Raw genomic sequence first — 17,198 nt, 5'->3', positions numbered from 1 at the left:
AAAAAACGGGTTTTGGAAATGTTCTTAAAAATATAAAAAATGTGCCTCTAAAATTGTACTCCATCTAACATACCAAAAAAATTAAATGACATTTACAAAATGATGCCAACATGAAGTAGATATATGGGAAATGTAAAATAATAACTATTTTATGAGGTATCGCTATCTGTTTTAAAAGCAGATTTTTCTAGCTTTTTGGTATATTTTGGATTTTTTTTATAAAGGTGAAATATATCGACTCAAATACCACTGTCATGAAGTACAATGTAGATAGCAAACAAAATACATATGGCAGCACTGTTATACAGACAAACAACAGAACTAGGAATTAGGGATTATTTTGGATAACAGTTGTACTTTACCTACTATACCTGAAAAATGGAAATCTTTGCACACATTTTTGTATCAAACGTGTGTAAGGCCCATGGGGCCAGAGCTTCTAAGCAGAGTATAAATATAGTTGGTTCCTATATCCCCCTGAACATTGTAGGCTTAGGTTAAGGCCAAGGAGAGGCAGTTCTGTTAGTATTAGTGTCACGCTTCGGTGTGGGAGGGAAACACCACACCGAGCATAGGAAGGAAGAGAAAAACAGGGAATCAGGCCTGAGAACTAGGGAAGTAAGATGGACACCTCCTAGTGAAAACTCTAACCAAAATCCTGACTGACTACCAGTATGAATAGACCCCAAAGGTAGGTGAGTTCATACGCAGGAATACCTAGAGTCCTATCTAGCCCTATAAGACCCTGGTACTAATGGCAGGGATGAGACTACCTGTTCCTCCAAAAGGAAGGACGAACAGGAGTCTAGTTCAGGCCTAATGCAAAAAATAGGGAAATGCAACACACAAAACCCAAACAAAATACAAAAGGGAAAGGAAAGACTTACCTTCCAAGAGGCTATGGAAGCACCAGGAACTTAGTCGAGATCCAACCACAAACAATCCACAGGCACAGAAGTTATAAACTGCTCAGCATAGTGGGAGAAGCAACTATAAAAAAGGAAGGTTAAATGACCACATAAGTAACACCTGGAGGCAAGGGGTGTGGACATTACCAGAAACAACACAGACACCTATTGATCCACAAGGAAAACCTGTCAGATGAAACCATGTGTTTCCAGTCTCACAGATCTCCTGCCACTCACTGTCGCAGGGACGCTGGTATGTCTTGGTACGTCCGCGACAGTACCCCCCCTCTACAGGTGACCTCTTGGCAAACAGGACTGACCTTATCCGGGTGAGACTTGTGAAAAGCTTTCACCAAACGACTGGCATTCACGTCAGATGCTGGTACCCACATCCTCTTCTCTGGTCCATAACCCTTCCAGTAAACAAGATACTGAAGAGATCTATGGAGTCAATTATCTTGGCAATCTGAAATTCCAAACTACCGTCCACCGTGACAGGAGCAGAAGGAAGACGGCTCCAAAGGTTTAACATATCTCTTCCACAAAGATTTATGAAACATTATGAATTTTCAGGGCCTGAGGAAGTTCAAGACGAAAAGCTACAGGATTAATAATGGCAGTGATCTTATATGGACCAATAAACCTTGGACCCAACTTCCAAGAAGGTACCTTCCACTTAATGTTTCTTGTGGACAGCCACACAGAATCACCCACTCTTAGGTCCGGACCATTCATACGTTTTCTGTCAGCCAAACGTTTATATTTGTTGCCCATATTCATCAAGTTATCTTTTTTTTCCGCCATATAGATGACAATGATGATGAAAAACATTCCTCCTCAGGGATACCAGAAGTTTCAGAACCAGAAAGTGTGCCAAACTGCAGGTGGAACCCATATGCCCCAAAAAACGGTGACTTCCCAGTGGACTGTCTGCGATTATTTATGGCAAACTCTGCCAAAGACAAAAGCGAAGAACACTCCTCCTGGTTCTCAGAGACAAAACATCTCAAGTAAGCCTCCAGACTCTGATTAGTGCGCTCCGTCTGTCTGTTCGACTGAAGATGAAAAGCCAAAGAAAAAGACAGTTTTACCCTCAGTCGAGTACAGAACGCCTTCTAGATCCGAAACCACGTCAGAAAGAATGCCATGGAGTTTCACAATGTTGTCAACAAACAATAATAAAGTGCATCATTCATTTTAATAAAGCGATTAACTACCACCAGAATAACGGTCTTTCCTGAAGAATTAGGTAGATCAGTGATAAAATCCATGAATAAGTGAATCCATGGTCTGGACGGGATGGGCAACGGAAGAGATCTGGAAGGACAAGTATGTGTCACCTTAGCACGTTCACAGGTACTATAGGATGACACATAGTCCTCAACACATTTACGCAACTCTGGCCACCAGAATCTGAGAGATGAGGTCGGCAGTGGATCTGCTCCCAGGGTGTCCCGTAAAAACCGTACAGTGATGTTCCTCAAACACCTTGTGATGCAATTCCAATGGGACAAACAGTTTCCCAGAGGGACAAGAATCCGGTGCGTCTCCCTGGGCCTCTAGCACCTTCACCTCTATGTCAGTGTAAAGAGTAGATATTACCAACCCTTCCGACAGTATAGGACTCAGATTTTTAAAATCACCACCTCCAGGAAAACTACATGACAAGGCATCTGCCTTGATGTTCTTAACCCCATGACGATAGGTGACAGTGAAATTGAATCTGGTGAAAAACGGGTTCAGTCGTTTAGCTGACTGCAGGTAAGCTAGATTTTTGTGATCAGTGAACACCGTGATCGGATGAATCGCCCCTTCCAACCAATGTCGCCATTCCTCCATAGCCAACTTAATGGCCAGTAACTACATTATAATTTCTCTCTGCGGAAAAGTTTTTTAGAGAAAAAGGCATATGGACGCCATTTACCAGGTGACGGGCCCTGCGATAAAACTGCTCTTACCCCCATCTCGGACGCATCCACTTCCACAATAAAAGGTTGTGCCATTCGGCTGCACCAATATAGGGGCAGAAGAGAAGCATTTCTTAATCGCAGAAAAGGCTCGGAACGCCGAATCAGACCACTCTGAAACATCTGTCCCTTTCTTAGTCATGTCAGTTAAGCAGTTAAGCGCTTTACTATTGTCGAATAGTTCTGAATAAATTTTCGGTAATAGTTGGTGAACCCCAAAAACCGCATAAGAGCCTTTAGATTTTCAGGTCAATCCCAGTTCAATACAGCACAGACTTTCTCTGGACCCATTCGAAAACCAGAAGATGACAGCAGGTAGCCCAAAAACTGCACCTTGTGTACAGCAAAAACACACTTCTCTAATTTTCCATACAATTTATTATCTCTTAGGATCTGTAACACCTGTCTAACGTTATCCTGATGTATCTGGAGAATAAATTAGAATGTCATCCAAATACACGACTACAAACCTCCCCACAAGGTGATGAAAAATGTAATTTACAAAATGCTGGAAAACCGCAGGAGCATTGGTCAACCCAAAAGGCATGACCAGGTTCTTAAAGTGCCCCTCAGGAGTATTGAAAGCTGTCTTCCATTCATCCCCTTCCTTGATCCTACCCAGATTATATGCCCCCCTTAAGTTTAACTTGGAGAACACCTTGGCACCAACAATCTGGTTAAACAAATCGAAAATCAAAGGAATAGGGTAAGGATCACGGACAGTAATCCGATTGAGTTCACGGAAATCCAGACATGGCCGAAGACTTCTGTCCTTTTTTTTTTTTAACAAAAAAAGAACCCTGCTGCCACTGGAGACTTGGAAGGTTATATGTGTCCATTAGCCAAATTCTCGGCAATATACTCTCTCATGGCCAGTCTTTCAGATCCAGAAAGGTTATACAATCTAGATTTTGGCAACTTAGCCCCGATAGATGGTTGATAAGACAATCATATTCCCGATGTGGAGGTAAATCCTGGCATTCACTCTCAGAAAATACATTGTCAAAATCAGATAGAAAAGATGGTAATGTCTTAGTAGTTAAAACAGAAAAAGATGTATTCAGACAATTGTCAATGCAATAATTAACCCAATCCAGTCTAGCTTGCCCAATGTCTAGCTTGCCAATGGATGGTTGGATTGTTCTTGCTTAACCACGGTAAACCCAGAACCACCGGAGCAGGGAGACCCTCCAACACAAAACACTAGATAAATTATTGATGAAAGTCACCCACTTTTAATCCGATATCATGCACCACTTAAGATATAAATTTCTGAGTTAGAGGTGCAGAATCAATAGCAAAAATGGAAATGTTGGCCACTTTTGCTGCCGCCTATCCACACTCCAGAATAATATGCATGGGAGATAAACATGACAATAGACCCCTCGTTAGACTGCTTTATAGGACTTGTTGGGTGCAGGGAGTCTGTCGTGACTCAACAGGTTTCTGACCGAGTCTAGATGGCTTGACCTTTGGAGAATTACACACCCCAGAGACAGGGTATATTCCTGCCACAGTGGAAGTCATAATTCCCTAACACGAATAGATTATATGCTAGGAAATGAGATGACCATGTTGAACCTATGCTCCATATCATACAAACCGGATTCCAAAAAAGTTTGGACACTATACAAATCCTGAATAAAAACTGAATGCAATGATGTGGAGGTGCCAACTTCTAATATTTTATTCAGAATAGAACATAAATCACGGAACAAAAGCTTAAACTGAGAAAATGTACCATTTTAAGGGAAAAATATGTTGAATCAGAATTTCATGGAGTCAACAAATCCCCAAAAAGTTGGGACAAGGCCATTTTCACCACTGTGTGGCATCTCCCCTTCTTCTTACAACACTCAACAGACGTCTGGGGACCGAGGAGACCAGTTTCTCAAGTTTAGAAATAGGAATGCTCTCCCATTCTTGTCTAATACAGGCCTCTAACTGTTCAATCGTCTTGGGCCTTCTTTGTTGCACCTTACTCTTTATGATGCGCCAAATGTTCTCTATAGGTGAAAGATCTGGACTGCAGACTGGCAATTTCAGTACCCGGATCCTTCTCCTACGCAGCCATGATGTTGTGATTGATGCAGAATGTGGTCTGGCATTATCTTGTTGAAAAATGCAGGGTCTTCCCTGAAAGAGATGACGTCTGGATGGGAGCATATGTTGTTGTAGAACCTGAATATATTTTTTTGCATTGATGGTGCCTTTCCAGACATGCAAACTGCCCATGCCACACGCACTCATGCAACCCCATACCATCAGAGATGCAGGCTTCTGAACTAAGTGTTGATAACAACTTGGGTTGTCCTTGTCCTCTTTGGTCCGGATGACATGGCGTCACAGATTTCCAAAAAGAACTTTGAATCGTGACTCGTCTGACAGAACAGTCTTCCATTTTGCCACACTCCATTTTAAATGATCCCTGGCCCAGTGAGAACGCTTGTGGATCTTGCTTAGAAATGGCTTCTTCTTTGCACTGTAGAGTTTCAGCTGGCAACGGCGGATGGCACGGTGGATTGTGTTCACTGACAATGGTTTCTGGAAATATTCCTGAGCCCATTCTGTGATTTCCTTTACAGTAGCATTCCTGTTTGTGGTGCAGTGTCGTTTAAGGGCCCGGAGATCATGGGCATCCAGTATGGTTTTACGGCCTTGACCCTTACGCACAGAGATTGTTCCAGATTCTTTAAATCTTCCGATGATGTTATGCACAGTTGATGATGATAGATGCAAAGTCTTCGCAATTTTTCGCTGGGTAACACCTTTCTGATATTGCTCCACTATCTTTCTGCGCAACATTGTGGGAATTGGTGATTCTCTACCCATCTTGGCTTCTGAGAGACACTGCCACTCTGAGAAGCTCTTTTTATACCTAATCATGTTGCCAATTGACCTAATTAGTGTTAATTGGTCTTCCAGCTCTTCGTTATGCTCAAATTTACTTTTTCCAGCCTCTTATTGCTACTTGTCCCAACTTTTTGGGGATTTGTTGACACCGTGAAAATTTGAATCAACGTATTTTTCCTTTAAAATGATACATTTACTCAGATTAAACGTTTGATCTGTCATCTACGTTCTATTACAAATAAAATATTGACATTAGCCATCTCCACATCATTGCATTCAGTTTTTATTCACAATTTGTTTAGTGTCCCAACTTTTTGGGAATCCGGTTTGTACTTAGCTAGAGGGATATCAGACCATTCGCCAATACTAGGTACTATAACAGGAGGAACATCTTTAGTAATGTACAGAATGAGTATACATCTGTTCTGGCTGGGCCTGTTAGGCTCAGCAGACGGGACAGCATATCAGTAGAGTTGAGCGAACACCTGGATGTTCGGGTTCGAGAAGTTCGGCCGAACATCCCGGAAATGTTCGGGTTCGGGATCCGAACCCGATCCGAACTTCGTCCCGAACCCGAACCCCATTGAAGTCAATGGGGACCCGAACTTTTCGGCACTAAAAAGGCTGTAAAACAGCCCAGGAAAGAGCTAGAGGGCTGCAAAAGGCAGCAACATGTAGGTAAATCCCCTGCAAACAAATGTGGATAGGGAAATGAATTAAAATAAAAATTAAATAAATAAAAATTTACCAAAATCAATTGGAGAGAGGTCCCATAGCAGAGAATCTGGCTTCACGTCACCCACCACTGTAAGAGTCCATTTTCATAAATTTAGGCCCAGCACCCAGGCAGAGGAGAGAGGTCCCGTAACAGAGAATCTGGCTTCATGTCAGCAGAGAATTAGTCTGCATGTCATAGCAGAGAATGAGGCTTCACGTCAGCCACCACTGCAACAGTCCATTGGCATATATTTAGGCCCAGCACCCAGGCAGAGGAGGGAGGTCCCGTAACAGAGAATCTGGCTTCATGTCAGCAGAGAATCATTCTGCATGTCATAGCAGAGAATCAGGCTTCACGTCACCCAACATTGGAACAGTCCATTGGCATATATTTAGGCCCCGGCACCCAGACACAGGAGAGGTTCATTCAACTTTGGGTAGCCTCGCAATACAATGGTAAAATGAAAATAAAAATAGGATTGAATGAGGAAGTGCCCTGGAGTCCAATAATATATGGTTAAGGGGAGGTAGTTAATGTCTAATCTGGACAAGGGACGGACAGATCCTGTGGGATCCATGCCTGGTTCATTTTTATGAACGTCAGCTTGTCCACATTGGCTGTAGACAGGCGGCTGCGTTTGTCTGTAATGACGCCCCCTGCCGTGCTGAATACACGTTCAGACAAAACGCTGGCCGCCGGGCAGGCCAGCACCTCCAAGGCATAAAAGGCTAGCTCTGGCCACGTGGACAATTTAGAGACCCAGAAGTTGAATGGGGCCGAACCATCAGTCAGTACGTGGAGGGGTGTGCACACGTACTGTTCCACCATGTTAGTGAAATGTTGCCTCCTGCTAACACGTTGCGTATCAGGTGGTGGTGCAGTTAGCTGTGGCGTGTTGACAAAAGTTTTCCACATCTCTGCCATGCTAACCCTGCCCTCAAAGGAGCTGGCATTGACACAGCTGCCTTGGCGACCTCTTGCTCCTCCTCTGCCTTGGCCTTGGGCTTCCACTTGTACCCCTGTGACATTTTGGGAATGCTCTCAGTAGCGCGTCTACCAACGTGCGCTTGTACTCGCGCATCTTCCTATCACGCTCCAGTGCAGGAAGTAAGGTGGGCACATTGTCTTTGTAGCGTGGATCCAGCAGGGTGGCAACCCAGTAGTCCGCACAGGTTAAAATGTGGGCAACTCTGCTGTCGTTGCGCAGGCACTGCAGCATGTAGTCGCTCATGTGTGCCAGGCTGCCCAGGGGTAAGGACAAGCTGTCCTCTGTGGGAGGCGTATCGTCATCGTTCTGCCTTTCCCCCCAGCCACGCACCAGTGATGGACCCGAGCTGCGTTGGGTGCCACCCCGCTGTGACCATGCTTCATCCTCATCCTCCTCCACCTCCTCCTCATCCTCGTCCTCCTCGTCCTCGTCCTCCAGTAGTGGGCCCTGTCTGGCAACATTTGTACCTGGCCTCTGCTGTTGCCAAAAACCTCCCTCTGAGTCACTTCGAAGAGACTGGCCTGAAAGTGCTAAAAATGACCCCTCTTCCTCCTCCTCCTCCTCCTCCTCCTGGGCCACCTCCTCTTGCATCATCGCCCTAAGTGTTTTCTCAAGGAGACATAGAAGTGGTATTGTAACGCTGATAACGGTGTCATCGCCACTGGCCATGTTGGTGGAGTACTCGAAACAGCGCAACAGGGCACACAGGTCTCGCATGGAGGCCCAGTCATTGGTGGTGAAGTGGTGCTGTTCTGTAGTGCGACTGACCCGTGCGTGCTGCAGCTGAAACTCCACTATGGCCTGCTGCTGCTCGCACAGTCTGTCCAGCATGTGCAAGGTGGAGTTCCACCTGGTGGGCACGTCGCATATGAGGCGGTGAGCGGGAAGGCCGAAGTTATGCTGTAGCGCAGACAGGCGAGCAGCAGCAGGATGTGAACGCCGGAAGCGCGAACAGACGGCCCGCACTTTATGCAGCAGCTCTGACATGTCGGGGTAGTTGTGAATGAACTTCTGCACCACCAAATTCAGCACATGCGCCAAGCAAGGGATGTGCGTCAAATTGGCTAGTCCCAGAGCTGCAACGAGATTTCGCCCATTATCGCACACCACCAGGCCGGGCTTGAGGCTCACCGGCAGCAACCACTCGTCGGTCTGTTGTTCTATACCCCGCCACAACTCCTGTGCGGTGTGGGGCCTGTCCCCCAAACATATGAGTTTCAGAATGGCCTGCTGACGTTTACCCCGGGCTGTGCTGAAGTTGGTGGTGAAGGTGTGTGGCTGACTGGATGAGCAGGTGGAAGAAGAGGAGGAGGAAGCCGAGAAGGAGGAGGTGGCAACAGGAGGCAAAGAATGTTGCCCTGCGATCCTTGGCGGCGGAAGGACGTGCGCCAAACAGCTCTCCGCCTGGGGCCCAGCTGCCACTACATTTACCCAGTGTGCAGTTAGGGAGATATAGCGTCCCTGGCCGTGCTTACTGGTCCACGTATCTGTGGTTAGGTGGACCTTGCCACAGATGGCGTTGCGCAGTGCACACTTGATTTTATCGGATACTTGGTTGTGCAGGGAAGGCACGGCTCTCTTGGAGAAGTAGTGGCGGCTGGGAACAACATACTGTGGGACAGCAAGCGACATGAGCTGTTTGAAGCTGTCTGTGTCCACCAGCCTAAATTACAGCATTTCATAGGCCAGTAGTTTAGAAATGCTGGCATTCAGGTTCCAGGGATCGAGGGTGGCTAGGTGGGAATTTACGCTTTCTCTCAAATGTTTGTGAGATGGAGAGCTGAACGCTGCCGTGTGACATGGTTGAGACGCTTGGTGACGGAGGTGGTGGTGTTGGTGGTACATCCCCAGTTTGCTGGGCGGCAGGTGCCAACGTTCCTCCAGAGGCGGAGGAAGAGGCCGAGGCGGCAGCAGCAGAAGAGGCCGAGGCGGCAGCAGCAGAAGAGGTAGCAGGGGGAGCCTGAGTGAGTTCCTTGGTTTTAAGGTGTTTACTCCACTGCAGTTCATGCTTTGCATGCAGGTGCCTGGTCATGCAGGTTGTGCTCAGGTTCAGAACGTTAATGCCTCGCTTAAGGCTCTGATGGCACAGCGTGCAAACCACTCGGGTCTTGTCGTCAGCACATTGTTTGAAGAAGTGCCATGCCAGGGAACTCCTTGAAGCTGCCTTTGGGGTGCTCGGTCCCAGATGGCGGCGGGCAGTAGCAGGCGGAGTCTCTTGGCGGCGGGTGTTCTGCTTTTGCCCACTGCTCCCTCTTTTGCTACGCTGTTGGCTCGGTCTCACCACTGCCTCTTCCTCCGAACTGTGAAAGTCAGTGGCACGACCTTCATTCCATGTGGGGTCTAGGACCTCATCATCCCCTGCATCGTCTTCCACCCAGTCTTGATCCCTGACCTCCTGTTCAGTCTGCACACTGCAGAAAGACGCAGCAGTTGGCACCTGTGTTTCGTCATCATCAGAGACATGCTGAGGTGGTATTCCCATGTCCTCATCATCAGGAAACATAAGTGGTTGTGCGTCAGTGCATTCTATGTCTTTCACCGCTGGGGAAGGGCTAGGTGGATGCCCTTGGGAAACCCTGCCAGCGGAGTCTTCAAACAGCATAAGAGACTGCTGCATAACTTGAGGCTGAGACAGTTTCCCTGGTATGCATGGGGGTGATGTGACAGACTGATGGGGTTGGTTTTCAGGCGCCATCTGTGCGCTTTCTGCAGAAGACTGGGTGGGAGATAATGTGAACGTGCTGGATCCACTGTCGGCCACCCAATTGACTAATGCCTGTACCTGCTCAGGCCTTACCATCCTTAGAACGGCATTGGGCCCCACCATATATCGCTGTAAATTCTGGCGGCTACTGGGACCTGAGGTAGTTGGTACACTAGGACGTGTGGATGTGGCAGAACGGCCACGTCCTCTCCCAGCACCAGAGGGTCCACTAACACCACCACGACCATGTCCACGTCCGCGTCCCTTACTAGATGTTTTTCTCATTGTTATGGTTCACCACAACAACAAAAATATTATTTGGCCCAATGTATTGTATTCAAATTCAGCGGGATATAAATTTGAGGCCTAGTATTTAGGCGCTGGGTGACCGGTATGGATTTACTAACAGAATTAGACTTGGAAATGCACAGTAGCGTGTGTGTGAAGTTATTCTGAATGACCCCATGTGCACCTTGAATATTATATACCCTTTTAGGGATAGATTTCAAATAGCTCTGATATAGCAGGAACCACTAAATTATGAAATTGCTAAATTGGGAATTGTACTTCAACCCAGAACAAAAAATGTGCTTTGACGGACACTAAATAACTTTCCCAGCCACAACAGGACAGCGGTAACGAGAGATTTAGCAGGATATAAATTTGAGGCCTAGTATTTAGGCGCTGGGTGACAGGTATGGGTTTAGTGACAGAATTAGACTTGGAAATACACAGTAGCGGGTGTGTGTGAAGTTATTCTGAATGACCCTATGTGCACCTTGAATATTATATACCCTTTTAGGGATAGATTTCAAATAGCTCTGATATAGCAGGAACCACTAAATTATGAAATTGCTAAATTGGGAATTGTACTTCAACCCAGAACAAAAAATGTGCTTTGACGGACACTAAATAACTTTCCCAGCCACAACAGGACAGCGGTAACGAGAGATTTAGCGGGATATAAATTTGAGGCCTAGTATTTAGGCGCTGGGTGACCGGTATGGATTTAGTGACAGAATTAGACTGGGATATGGCCAAAAAATAACCACACTATTGCTGGTTAAATGCACTTGGTGACGGGCGCAGCTTGCCCCTGATGTAGTATATGGCCAAAAAATGAACAGACTATTGCTGGTTAAATGCACTTGGTGTCACAGCTTGACCAACCACACTACTGAGGGTTAAATGCACTTGGTGACGGGCGCAGCTTGCCCCTGATGTAGTATATGGCCAAAAAATAAACAGACTATTGCTGGTTAAATGCACTTGGTGTGACAGCTTCACCCTGATGTAGGCTTTAGCCAAAAAACAACCACACCATTGAGGGTTAAATGCACTTGGTGACAGGCGCAGCTTGCCCCTGATTTAGTATATGGCCAAAAAATGAACAGACTATTGCTGGTTAAATGCACTTGGTGTGACAGCTTCACCCTGATGTAGGCTTTAGCCAAAAAACAACCACACCATTGCTGGTTAAATGCACTTGGTGACAGGCGCAGCTTGCCCCTGATTTTGTATATGGCCAAAAAATGAACAGACTATTGCTGGTTAAATGCACTTGGTGTGACAGCTTCACCCTGATGTAGGCTTTAGCCAAAAAAACAACCACACCATTGAGGGTTAAATGCACTTGGTCGCAGCTTGGATGCACTTGGTCGCAGCACCGCACAAGACACAAAATGGCCGCCGATCACCCCAGAAAAAAGTGACTGACAAACGGTCTGGGCAGCCTAAAAACAGTGAGTGAGCATTTGAATTTCAGCAGCTCAATGATGCACAGCTGCAGATCGATCGATTAATCAAGTCCTTTGGAGGAGTTAATCTGCCTAATCTCGCCCTACTGTCGCATCCGCAACCTCTCCCTACGCTAATCAGAGCAGAGTGACGGGCGGCGCTATGTGACTCCAGCTTAAATAGAGGCTGGGTCACATGGTGCTCTGGCCAATCACAGCCATGCCAATAGTAGGCATGGCTGTGACGGCCTCTTGGGGCAAGTAGTATGACGCTTGTTGATTGGCTGCTTTGCAGCCTTTCAAAAAGCGCCAATAAAGCGTCACAAAAGCGCCAAGAAAGCGACGAACACCGAACCCGAACCCGGACTTTTACGAAAATGTCCGGGTTCGGGTCCGTGTCACGGACACCCCAAAATTCGGTACGAACCCGAACTATACAGTTCGAGTTCGCTCATCCCTACATATCAGTTAAAAGAATTTCTGGAAGTACATGCAGATGAGCCCAATATAGCATTGGTATGGGACACCTTAAAAGCATTCTTTCGTGGGTCCCTGCACACTAGTATATTCCATATTAAAAAAGACACCAAACGCCAGGAGATGGAGATGGAAACTCAGTGTAATGTACTGGAACAACAATATGTTCACCACCCAACAGATTTTAATAGACTGCATTTGACTGCATTTGAACTAGGTAACCAGTCAGCTAAATTAGTGGCCCAACTTATCCACCATAATTCAACAATATTATCGGTCAGGAACCCTATGGGCCAAGTACTGAACACGCAGGATGGAATCCTACAGACACTTACACAATTTTACCAAAAGTTATATAGATAGTATTACAGTTTCAGAAGCAGAGATAGCTAGATATCTGGAGGATATATCTCTTCCCAGGCTCACTACAACACTAATAAACTGCACAGCATAGTGGGAGAAGCAACAATAAATAAGGAAGGTTAAATGACCACATAAGCAACACCTGGAGGCAAGGGGTGTTGCTATTACCAGAAACAACACAGACACCTGTTGATCCGCAAGGAAAACCTGTCAGATGAAACCATATGCCATGTGTTGCCAGTCTCACAGATCTCCTGCCACTCACTGCTGCCGGGACGTCCGTGACAATTAGGTACCCATCCATAGGAGCCACCTTGATGTTGGTAGATGGCCCAACACACAGAATGGCTTGGATAAGTCTCAGAATGGCTTGGATAAGTAAAAGCATTCCAAAGTTATTACCACATAAATTGACGCATGTTATTTCCAAATTTTGGCCTGGTCGTTAAGTGAAAAATAGCTCAGTCCTGAAGGGGTTAAAAATGGCGCCATAACAAAACCACAGAGTTTTACTCAAGCTCACTAATACCATTCAATTAATAATCTTTAGGGACCTAGTCTATCCACCTTAAGTGGGAGGGGATGCTCTTTTCTTCAACTGGACCCAGAAACGAAAGAGAGAGAGAAAGAAAGAGAGAAAGAGAGAAAGAGAAAGAGAGAAAGAGAGAAAGAGAGAAAGAGAGAAAGAGAAAAAGAGAAAAAGAGAAAAAGAGAAAAAGAGAAAGAGAAAGAGAAAGAGAGAGAGAAAGAGAGAGAGAGACACTAGTATGCGTAGCACATTTGTAAAGTATTGTAGGCCAGGCAATGCCCCTCTGGGTTTCTGGGGAACATATTAAAATTAGCTTTCCTAAGCAGGGGTGCACCTAGCCTTTCTGCTGCCTGAGGCAAATATTTAAACAGTGCCCCTCCACCTTATCCTTATGCCAAATTCTTAACCTAGCCTCTTTCCCGCTAACATTACATACAGCACTGCAAAACATACAGGGTGCCACAAACCTTTTTATATCTAGTGACGTCTCTTTTGATGTTCTCTTTCCTCATCTTTCAGACCAGACTACCTTGATTTCTTTCAGCCGCATCTCGTCTATGTTGAGTTTGACAAACAGACTACTTAGTTTCCTACTTTTTCATCATCCTCCCACCTTCTGAACACCCCATCCTGGCACCCCCAATACTGTGCCAGCTGTGCTCCCCAATGCTACAATGCAGAAACAGTCTCCGTGAAAATACTAGTACTACACATATAGTGCCCCCTACAATAATTATTGGTACTTAGTATCCTAAAAAATAACTGCGCCAAGCATATAGTGGCCCTGATACTAATAGTGTTGCAAACAATGTCCCCCAAAAATAATTGTGCTAAGCTGGTACTGTGCCAAGGTGCCTCCCACAGTAATAGTGCTCCCAAAAGTCACACCATACTAGTAATCATGTTTCCCATAGACCCCCAGTAGTAATAAAGTTCACCATAGGCCCCCCAGTAGTAATTATGTATAAGCCAGTACAAAAAATGCACCGTTAAAATGTGCACCAGTATAAAATAATACCCCCTTATAATGTGAGCCAGTACAAATAAATGCACCCAAATTATGTGCACTAGTACAAAATATACCCCCAGTACAAAAAATGCCCCCGTTGTGTGCAGTACAAAAAATACCTTCTGTTAGTGCCTCCAGTAGAGCCAATGTCCCCATAGTGCCCTATAATGTGTGCCAATGCCCCTCACTGTGTGTCAGTACAAAAAAATAGTCTCTTTTGGTGCTCCCAGTAGATCCACTGTCTCCATAGTGTCCCCATAATGTGTGCCAGTACAAAAATTGCCCCTTCTGTGTTCCGGTACAAAAAATACCTCCTCTTAGTGCCCCCAGTTGAGGTAATGTCCCCACAGTGCCCCCATAATGTGTGCCAATATTAAATACCCCTATATAGTGCCGAAGTAGATATTCCCATAGTGCCCCCCCTTCCTCATAATGTCACCCATGTGTGCCAGTATAAAATGCCCCTATATACCTCCATGCAGTTATCAGCTATGTGGTGCAGGCCTCTTCCGGCCTGTGTCTCGAGCTGTATGGTGATATAGTTGAATATAGAGAGATGAATGTTTCCCTCGGCCCTGCCACTGCCCTCCACTTAGATCCAGGGCATCGTCTAATTGGTGGTGCGGCCGTGTTCCTAAGGCTACTTTCATACCTCCAGTGTAAAACTCCAACATGGCTGTTCCGGCAGACAACCAGAGAATTGTCCAGACACAAATCGCAGCATGCAGAGGTTTGTGTCCGGTCAGTTCTCTGCTTGAATGCATACGGTTCTCGCCGAACCCCACTATACTTAATGGATGGGGCCGGCGAATATTTCATTCACATCTGGCAGTGCCATATTCAGTGAATTCCAGAAGGCTGTGCTCTGCCGAAATAGCCTGCTGGAATTCACACTGGAGGTTTGAAAGTAGCCTAAGCCTGTCTGATACCAGCAGATGTGAGATGTGCTAATTTTCATATATTTTTTCCCAGAAACCCAGAGGAGCATTAACTGGCTTACAATATGCCCAATGCATACTCAGCACCCTCAATAAGTAGAAATAGTACCCTCTTAGACAGCCACAGAAAGTTTCTTTGCTCAGCTCTATTGGGGTTCACATCACTGTTTTGGTATCCCATCAGAAGATCAGAAAACAAAACAAAAAAAAATGGATCCTTTATTTTGAGCATCCATCATGCTAGTTATGCTGATTTTGCATCTGTTTTAGCCATATGTGTCTGAGATTCGTTATTTTAGATGAAAAAAAAAGCACTTTGTGGGGGGACTTTTTTTCTGTCTAAAATAACGGATGCAAAATAAGCATAACAGATGCCCAAAATAAATCCTTTATTTTTTTTTGTTCTGACAGATCAAAAGAACCGAAAACAAAACGGTGATGTGAACCTGCCCTTAAAGGGTAGTTATACAGAAATAGCTGGATTCCTGGTATGTGACACTCTGTCTTCCTTTTCATTTGGAAAAGAGAGTAGCTATATGCACACGACGTCTGTAGGAGTTCCGCAATTTGCGGAACGGCATGGACAGCCTTTAATATAACTGCCTATTCTAGTCCGCAAAGCGCAGACAAGAATAGGACATGTTATATTTTTTTAGCGGTCCATGGAACGGAGCCACGGATGCGGACAGCACACGGAGTGCTGTCCGCATCTTTTGTGGCCCCATTGAAGTGAATGGGTCCGCATCTGAGCCGCCAAAACTCAGCTCGGACGAGGAACAAAACAACGGCCGGGTGCATGTAGTGTTATCCAGAGAAGTCTTTTGAAAGGATACAGAAACAGCAATAGAGAAAAATCTTATTATGAAAAGCACTGATTGAACAGTTTGAGGCTACCAGCAAAACTTAGTGGGGGAAAAAAGGAAAATTCGATGAAGCACAAGGAGTTATGTATAAATCTAGATACTGGAGTTAAGGAAATCAGATCTATCAATTTGGAATTCATCCTGAATTTTTCCCAAAATTTGGATTTTAACAGTCTTTTTAGTCTCATTTACCAACTGTTTTTGTGCCTGTTTTGGAGGCATTTGCGCCTGTTGCGCCTATTTTTAGTTTTAAGACAAAATCAGAAATTTTCAAACATCTGCGCCTTATTTCCGTCCTATTTGCGTGTGTAGGTGCACCTTATTTTGCGCCAGGTTTTTGTTGCAAAAACAGTCTAAGGGCTCATTCACACGACCGTATGGATTTTGTGGTCTGCAATACACAGATCCACAAAAACATCTGTGTGAAGTCCATGTTACATCCGTTTTTTATTTGCGGTCCATTGTAACAGTCATTTCCATTTTTGGGAGTCCCATTGAAATAAATGGTTCCGCATATGGGCCGCAAAAAAAAACGGAACGCACACGGACAATAAATAAGTTAATGTGCATGAGACCTCATTTCTGTGCCACCCCAGGGCTGACGTACTTTTCTGCCTCTGTTTTGAGTGATGAGTTGCATCGCAATTTACCTACTTTCATGGAGATTTGTGCCAAAATTCAACTCACTTGTACCACATTTTCATGCATTTACTATTTAGACCAGTTTAGTGAATTTGAATCAAGCCTCTTGCACATGGCCATTGTGCAGCCGTTACGTGCATTGGGGACCGCAATTTGCGGTCCCCAATGCACGGGCCCCATCCGTGCAGCAGCCGCAACGGATCCAGACCCATTCAACTTAAAAAAAAATGGAACAAGTTTCTGGTGTTTCTGTCCGTGCTGCCGCACCGCAAAAATAGAACTTGTGGACCTATTAGATGGGAGGGGAGCACACGTGATGCGGGGAGCACGCGGCCGATGCCCACATATTGTGGATTCAATGTTTGTGGGCCGCAATACGGGCCACGGCCACTAGATGTCAGACTTAAACTAAAAAAAGACAATACAGAGTTAGGGATGGATAACAAATGAGGCGCATTTTGAAGACAGACTTTGCCAATATGCATGTTTTTTTTTTTCAACAA

The sequence above is a fragment of the Bufo gargarizans genome, chromosome 2 (genome assembly GCF_014858855.1).
Source record: "Bufo gargarizans isolate SCDJY-AF-19 chromosome 2, ASM1485885v1, whole genome shotgun sequence".
NCBI classification, from domain to species: Eukaryota; Metazoa; Chordata; class Amphibia; order Anura; family Bufonidae; genus Bufo; species Bufo gargarizans.
The sequence above is the reverse complement of the archived record's forward strand: the minus strand, read 5'-3'. Positions refer to the sequence as shown.